This window comes from Coptis chinensis, chromosome 5, assembly GCF_015680905.1.
Source record: "Coptis chinensis isolate HL-2020 chromosome 5, ASM1568090v1, whole genome shotgun sequence".
In the NCBI taxonomy this organism is placed as follows: domain Eukaryota; kingdom Viridiplantae; phylum Streptophyta; class Magnoliopsida; order Ranunculales; family Ranunculaceae; genus Coptis; species Coptis chinensis.
In genome coordinates, this window is record NC_141460.1 from 85,164,899 (window position 1) to 85,173,227 (window position 8,329).

The following is an 8,329-nucleotide window of genomic DNA, read 5'->3' on the forward strand; positions in this document are numbered from 1 at the left end:
TTTTGGATCAAACTTGATCTTGTATCCCTTTCTTGGGGCTTTTGACCAATGTTATGTGATTCAATGGTTTGAAATTGGACTGGGAAGTTAATACTCACTTTCTCTAGAAAAGTGGTGCATGGTCAGTTTCTAGACGTGTATTGTAGCATAACTTAAACATGATTAAGTTCAAAGTTGTAGGTTACTGTAGGATTGTGAAGGGATTTATTGCTCCTAATTCCCTTTATATTAAGTTCAACAGGAGTATTTACATCACTTTTTTTATATAAAAACTCCTTTAGTTTTCCTCTTGTTTTGTTTGTTTGCCACATCACCATAGGAGATGTTCTGTTTCACTCCGTTGATCTGAAAGAAAACTCTTCTTGATCTTCTGTAATATATATATGGAATTAGTGCTATTTCAACATGCATGGAAATACACTTTGGACATATTTGCAAGCGATTGTTTTTTTAACTTATCATGCGTGAGCGAGGACGTGTGTTCTTGAACTCATGTTTGTAGCGTACATGATTGAGCAATGGGCTCAAAGCGTCAAAGTGCAATTTTTTTGCATAGGTATTATATTTTATACTTGCAATTAACTTGTTTCTTTTAACACTACTTCTTAGATTATAGAAACTCGTCAAAGTAAAGTATTGGAAAAATAACACCGAGTCAAAATTTTAACTTGCTTAGGAGAGCATTTTGTGTCATACTTTTAAATTTATGATTATATTTTTATATAATTAATTTTTCCAGGTGCCGGTGGGCCCCAACCATATACACTCCCTCAATGATTCCCTGTCAACAGAGGATGCTGCCACTAACTATGAGTTTGCATGGTGAAGGTTTGCACCGTTGGTGTGTCTGAGCGGAACGATTGCCCCAAGTTTGATCATCTCATCATTCTACTCATTGTTCCCAAACCACATTGCACTTGAAGAGCTAATAATTGAAAGGAGATAGTAATGAATCTCTAAAATCTTAATTCCGTTACTTTTTTTTTTTATTTCATGTGTTATTACTCTATAGGTTATATTTCCATTCTTAGATAATGATTGATCAGCCAGTTGGAAGATGTTGTTGTGCGCTATCTCGCTGGATTCACCTCTTTGTATTATGCTGTTTTTTGTATGTCTATATATTCTCCGTTTTGATTTCCTGTTATTTTATTTTTTTGTATTTTTGGAGATATTTTCAATTTATATTGGCTTGGGCTGCATGAAGAAATGGAACCTATGTCTAACAATGGACAAAGGTTTGTTTTCTTACTCTATATTCTCTGCTCTTTTCCCCTTTCTGTTCTAGCTATCTCGATGTATTCCAATTTTTGTATTCTGTTGTAATCTATCTCCGTGATGTATTCCGTTGTTTTCTCTATTTCTATATATTCCCTGATTTGATTTTTCGTTATATTGTCGTCAATGGAAGTTGGACTCAAGAAAGTGAGAAGTGGAGTAGTCTCAAGCATGAAGATACAGCTAAGCTAGGTTGTTTGAAGGTGCTTCAAGCAGTTCCCAAGTGCTTCCTGTGAGGTATGTGTAATAGCAAATTTATTTGGTTTTTCTACATGTCAAAGCTTGATAAACTACGCTTTTCTTCTAGCGAGTTATCTTATAGTTTGGTTACTTATTTGAAGTTGAACCAAGAAAGTGAGAAGGGGAGTAGGCTCCAGCATGAAGATAAAGCTAAGCTAGGTCATTTGAAGGGGCCTTCAAGAAGATCTGAAGAGCTTCAAGCTAGGTATGTGTATATTCCTATCTTCCAGCAAGTTCTTTTATAGTTTGCTTAATTGTTTGGTTCATTTAGGCATCTATGAATTGGTCTCTTGGTATATTTTCTATAGTCAGCATCTTTATAGAGATTAAGTATGTGAAGGTGACTTTGTTTATTTCCTTAGCAAGATGATAGAAATAAAGTCGAGAACTTACGAAATAATTATTATAAAAAAAAAAAATTAACTTAAAAGACATTAAAAAATAATTAACTTAAATTACAATAAGGTTGCTATTAAAAAAATGACTTTTAGAAAGTTATTCAGTAGTAGATTACTTACCTGCCCAAGCTTTTCCAAATCTTTTTGCACTTTTGCAAATCAGTCATAAGATCATGCAATTTAATCTCAAAAACTCTAGCAACAATTTCAGGAAAATCAACGTATGTATATCCAAGAGCAATCTTGTATCTCGTTTAAAAACAGGACCAATCAAAAAAAAAAAAAAAAACAATCTTGTTAATACATTTTCTAGGTCTCCACTACAAGTATTGTATCAATTGTCAAAAGTTTGATTTCTTCTCCATTCCTTAGTATAATATCCACTATTTTGATTAAATGCACTTTCAAGTATGTGTAGGTGTATTGCTATTGGGGACCATTGCTTTTTGGTCGACATACTTGCCTATTAAAAATTCAGAGAGAAGATTATAGAGATAAGCACTTGGTATCAAAAATACTTGGCATCATCATATATGTATCATAATATGATGTGGGATAAGTTTTTGGTTCTGTCACCGGTGGATTGTGGGTGGAAACATTCTACTTTGCTAAGTGTGAAGGTTTTCTTGAAGGAATAGAGGTTAGGGAAGCTTGGTAGGACTCATGTTTGAGTACTCAAATTTCAATTCAGGAAAACATTCACGGGTAAGTCAATCACCACTACTTTTTCAACTTTTTTTTTTTTTTTTTTTTTTTTTTTTTTTCAATTATTCTTTCCTTTTTCAATAAGACTCTTCTTCTTTTTCATATGTCAGGGGTTCTTCTTCTCTACTTTAGATACATATGAATGCTTGCATATACACGTGATGAGATCTAAGAAGGGCATGAGAAGGTAAGAAATTGGAAATTATCTTCAAGCTTAGATGGTTTGTTAAAACCACAGTCCGATTTTTGCTCATTGTAAGATGAAGAAGCACCAGTACTTGTTGACCCAAAAGAAGTTAAAGCAAGAAGATGGGGCTCAAGGTGGGTAAGTTGCACAACTTGAAGGATCAAAATAAAAGGCCACTTCAAAATGATGTATTATGGTGGAAAATATATTGTAATTGACAGTAGTTCATAAAGATATCAAATACACAAACCTTGAGTGGAAGCAATCTGTTTGAAGATAATGAGCACATTTGATTATATATGAACTTGACAGTTTCTAGAGTTTCTAAATATTCAAGCCTTTTGAAAATATGAAAGTGTGTGATTTAGATTAGGAATCTTTCGAGGTTAAATTTCGTTAGACTCATATTTTGCAGTTTTTTTTCTCCTATTTTTTCTTAATTCCCCTACTAACGTGGACAGCCCCATTGAGCCCGAAAAGGGATTGTTATTATATTTCACTAGTTTTCAAACCCGTCCTACGAATGGGTGTCGTTATATTAAATTATTCTAAAAAATATTATCAATTATACATAGCTATGAGATATATATAATAATTATATTAATTACTCATTCAAATTTCTTGCACTACTCTCAATAAAAAAAAAACACCAAACCTTGATAAAACCTATTGACTTCTTTTAGCTGTTAGGTTTAATAATTAAAGTTTGATTGAAGTTTTATAAGAATGCTCAATGTAGCGAAGATGATATTGAAACTACTTGAATAGTAAGACACTCTCAATCATAATAAAAGAATTATGATAAACACTATTTAAAATGCAAAACTATACTTATTGAGACATTATATTCCCCCTACAAATAATACAATTATGTTTCGAGGTTAGTTCAATTCATTTGCATCAAGTTTCCGATTTTCTGTTAATTATTCATTGAGATTAGTTCAATGTAGTTATTGCATCTAGTATCCGATTTCCCATTAATTATTCTTTTTAAGTTAGTTGATGCACAGATCAAGTTTTCGATTTCCCGTTAATTATTCTTTGAGGTTAATTTAGTGTAGTTGCATCAAGTTTATGATTTCTCGTTAGTTATTCATTAAGGTTAATTTAGTACAGTTACATCCAGTTTTTTATGTTTCTTTAATTAGTTTTTGAGATTAGTTCATTGCATTTCCATCCAAGTTCCAATTTCTCATTAATTACTCTTTCAGATTAGTTCAATACATCTGCATCCAGTTTCTAATTTCCAGTTAATTATTTTTAGAGGTTAGTTCGATGTTCAATGCATTTGCATCTAGTTTCAAATTTCTTGTTATTTATGTTTTGAAGTTAGTTCGACCAGTTACATCCGATTTCTAATTTCTTGTTAACTATTCTTTGAGGTTATTTCAATGCATTTGTATCAAGTTTTTGATTTCCTGTTAAATATTCCTCAAGATATTGCATCCAATTTCTGATTTATCATTAGTTAATCTTTGATTTTAGTTTTATACAATTGCATCCAGTTTCTGATTTTTGTTAATTATTCTTTGAGGTTAACTCAATGTAGTTGCATCCAATTTTTAATTTCTAGTTAATTGTTCTTTGAGGTTAGTTCAATATCAAGTTTCCGATTTTCCGTTAATTATTTTTTGAAGTTAGTTCAATGTAGTTGTATCAAATTTATGCTTTCCTGTTAATTATTCATTGAGATTAGTTCAGTGCAGTTACATCCATTTTTCAATGTTTCGTTAATTAGTCTTTGAGATTAGTTCATTGTATTTGCATACAGTTTATGACTTCCCGTTAATAACTCTTTGAGGTTAATGTTAATTCAATATATATATATATATATATATATATATATATTTTATATATATATATATTATATATTTTCTAGTTGTTAGTTTTTATTATTTAATTTTGATCCGGTTTCCGGTTTTTTTTTTGTTAACTATTCTTTGAGGTTATTTCAATACATTTGCATCTAGTTTCGATTTCCGCCAATTATTCTATGAGGTTAGTTCAACGCAGCTTTTATTCGATTTTTTTATTTTCTATTAATTATTTTTTAGATTAGTTCAATGCATTTGCATCCAGTTTTCGATTTCCGTTAATTATTATTTGAAGTTTGTTTGATGTATTTGCATACCGTTTCCAATTTCCGATTAAATATTTTTCAAGGATTTGCATCCAATTTCTAATTTATCGTTAGTTATTTTCTGACGTTAGTTTAATGCAATTACATCCAATTTCTGATTTTTAGTTAATTACTTTTTTAGTCTGGTTTATTGTATTTACATAAAGTTTCCGATTTTCTTTTAATTACTCTTTGAGCGCAGTTCAATGTATTTGAATCCACTTTTTGATTTCCTTTTAATTATCCAATGTGGTGTGTAATATCAACTTCAAACAGGACATAAAAATAAATTATGTTTGATTTACTATGTAGGATCATAAAAAATTATCTAGTTCCCGATTTTCAGTTAATTATTCTTTAAATTATACATGACTCACTATGTGGGATCTTTAAAGATTATGTACGAATGTGTGATGTTATATTAATTATTCTGAAAAATATTTGTAACAATATATGCAGAACTATTATATATGAATATTATATTAATCACTCATCCAAATTTCTTATAACGTGAAAACCCCACTATCCATTAAAAAAAAAGAACTCACTCTTGATAAAACCCCTCAACTTCATTTTATTGTTTAATAATAGAAGTTTAATTAAAGTTTTATGAGATTGCCTAATAAGGCAAAGTTTATGTTGAAGCTACTTGAACAGCAAGGCGTTCCCAATCATTCCTACAACATATAACATAACTATGTTTTGAGGTTAGTTTAATGATTCCTTCAAATTGGTGATCAAATTAAGGTCAACATAGATGGGGCTTCTAGAGGGAACCCAGATCCAGCTAGGTTGGGTGGATCCTTTAGAAATGTTCATGGTGATTTTGTCTTACTCTTGAGCAAGGGGTATCGGAATTGCAGACAACTATACAGCCGAGTGCATGGTTATATTGGAGAGTGTGGAGCTTGCCCTTTCAAAAGGATGAAGCAATCTCTGGGTGGAATCAGATTTGGCAGCAGCTGTCACAACTTTTAACTCATGGGGCAACCCTTGGCAACTCCTATGTAGATGGAAAATTTGCATGACGAAGGTGCAAAGCTTGAATGTGTAGCACAACTGGAGAGAGGCTAACCTAGTCGCAGACCAGGCGGCAAAATTTGGATCTTTCTTAGCTGAGAATGAGACTTTTGTATCAAATGGTAAACCTCCCATGGCTATATGAATGGGAGGTTCCATATGGTTGCTATTTTAGAATATCTTGAACCTACATCATATAGCATGTAAGTTCTACCACTCCTGTACAATTCTTTTATTTCGTTTTTTTCCTTAATTCAATTTACACTTACCGAGCAAAAAAAAATGTTAGTTTAATGCATTTGCATCCAGTTTCTGATTTTCAATTCCATTATTTATTTTTTTATGTTAGTTCAATGCAGTTGCATTTAGTTTTCAATTTTCCGTTATTTATTTTTTGAGGTTAGTTCAATGCATTTGCATCAAATTTCCTATTAATTGTTCTTTGAGGTCAATTCAATGAATTTGCATCCAATTTCCGATTTTCCATTAATTATTCTTTGAGATTATTTTAATGCATTTGCATCCAGTTTTTGATTTCTCGTTTATTATTCGATAAGGTTGCATTTGCATTTAGTTTCCGATTTTCCGTTAATTATTGTTTGAGGTTAGTTCAATGAATTTGCATCCAGTTTTCGATTTTCCGTTAATAATTTCTTGAGGTTAGTTCAATGCATTTGCATCCAGTTTATTTTTTGAGATTAGTTCAATGCAGTTGCATCTGGTTTCGATTTCCCATTAATTATTATTTAAAATTAGTTCTACGCATTTGCATCTTGTTCCCAATTTATAGTTAATTTTTCTTTGATGTTAGTTCAATGCAGTTGCATCCAGTTTCTGATTTTCTATTAATTTAATCATTGAGAGTTAGTTCAATGCATTTCCAACCAGTTTTTGATTTCCCTACAATTATTTTTTTATGTTAATTTGATGTATTTGCATCAAAGTTTTGATTTTCCATTAATTATTATTTGAGGTTAGTTTAATGCAGTTGTATCCATAGTCCGATTTCTCATTAATTACTTTTTAAGATTAGTTTAATGTTTTCATTTGCATCAAGTTTCCAATTTTCCGTTAAATATTATTTGAGGTTAGTTCGATGCATTTGCATCCAGTTTTCGGTTTCCCATTAATTGTTCTTTGAGCTTTGTTTCATGTAGTATTATATATATTTTAAAATATTTGTCATTATTGGTTTACCGTTATTTTTTTTTTAATTTTTTTTATACATGTGAGCTTGCATTACAATGAATGCAAAATTTTCTATTATATGTTTTGTGATGTTATTTTTTATATAATTTATTTTTCCACTATAATTTGTTTTGGTTTGGTGTATATATATATATATATATATATATATATATATATATATATATATATATATATATATATATATATATATTTTGCAAAACATGTATTTTGCAAAACACCAAACCAAAACATGTATTTTGCAAAACACCAAACCAAAACATGTATTTTGCAAAACATATATTTTGCAAAACACCAAACCAAAACAAATTATAGTGGAAAAATAAATTATATAAAAAATAACATCACAAAACATATAATAGAAAATTTTGCATTCATTGTAATGCAAGCTCACATGTATAAAAAAAAAATTAAAAAAAAATAACGGTAAATATGTCATTGTATATATATATTATAAAAATAGAAATTACATTATAGTATTGAAAAAAAAATTAATTGGAATATGTCATAATTACTGTGGTTTTTGAAATCATTAACAATGACTAAATGTCTAAATCCCAAAGTGGATGATGCCTTAAATCTATCCAACTTTATTTGTTTAGGCCCATATGGACATATAGTGCATACAATACAATTTTATTTGTTGTCCGCTTAGTTTTGAGTGTACACTGTTATTTATTTTATGATTAGTTGACTTTTATTTTTCCTTTTTGTCCCAGTCACATGTGTGGTTAACAAATGTAGAAAGTAAATATTCAAGCAACTCAACTTATTTTTTCCTTCGTTATTTCATTGTCTTTTTCTAAAAAAAATAACTTTGTTATGTTAAACTTCACCTAAGATTAGTGTGTAAACTATTATTCGTAGCGTAAGGGTTTTAGGAAAATCATTTTCGGTGGAAATTATTGTTTTTAGCAATTTAGTTTTTTGTCTCATATTTTTTCATAATTAGCTATAGTGTTTAGAAAAAATTGGAGAATCTATGAAAATCTAGATGGGATTGTTTACTTCTTTATATCATATTTTTTTACTAATTAGTAATAGAGTTTAAAAAAAACTGGAGTCTAGTGCTCCAATTGTCTGATTTTTCATATTAGTCTCCTATTTTTTAGTAATTAGTCAAAGAGTTTTACAAATATTGGAGACTCTGCGAATGCTCAAAAAATAGAGCCAAGA

At 29.9% G+C, this 8,329-nt stretch overlaps 1 long non-coding RNA gene across 2 annotated transcripts; it reads left to right on the forward strand.

Annotated features, from left to right (window-relative positions):
- The first annotated feature begins 739 nt into the window (after positions 1-739).
- Positions 740-3,137, forward strand: LOC147499550 (uncharacterized). Of its 2 annotated transcripts, XR_015195918.1 has the most exons (6): positions 740-945; positions 1,172-1,238; positions 1,412-1,515; positions 1,620-1,723; positions 2,335-2,621; positions 2,732-3,137. It is a non-coding gene; the product is annotated as an uncharacterized LOC147499550 (long non-coding RNA). The 2 variants fall into 2 exon arrangements; XR_015195917.1 differs by lacking the exon at positions 740-945 and having other exon boundaries at positions 1,099-1,238.
- The last annotated feature ends 5,192 nt before the right edge of the window (positions 3,138-8,329 follow it).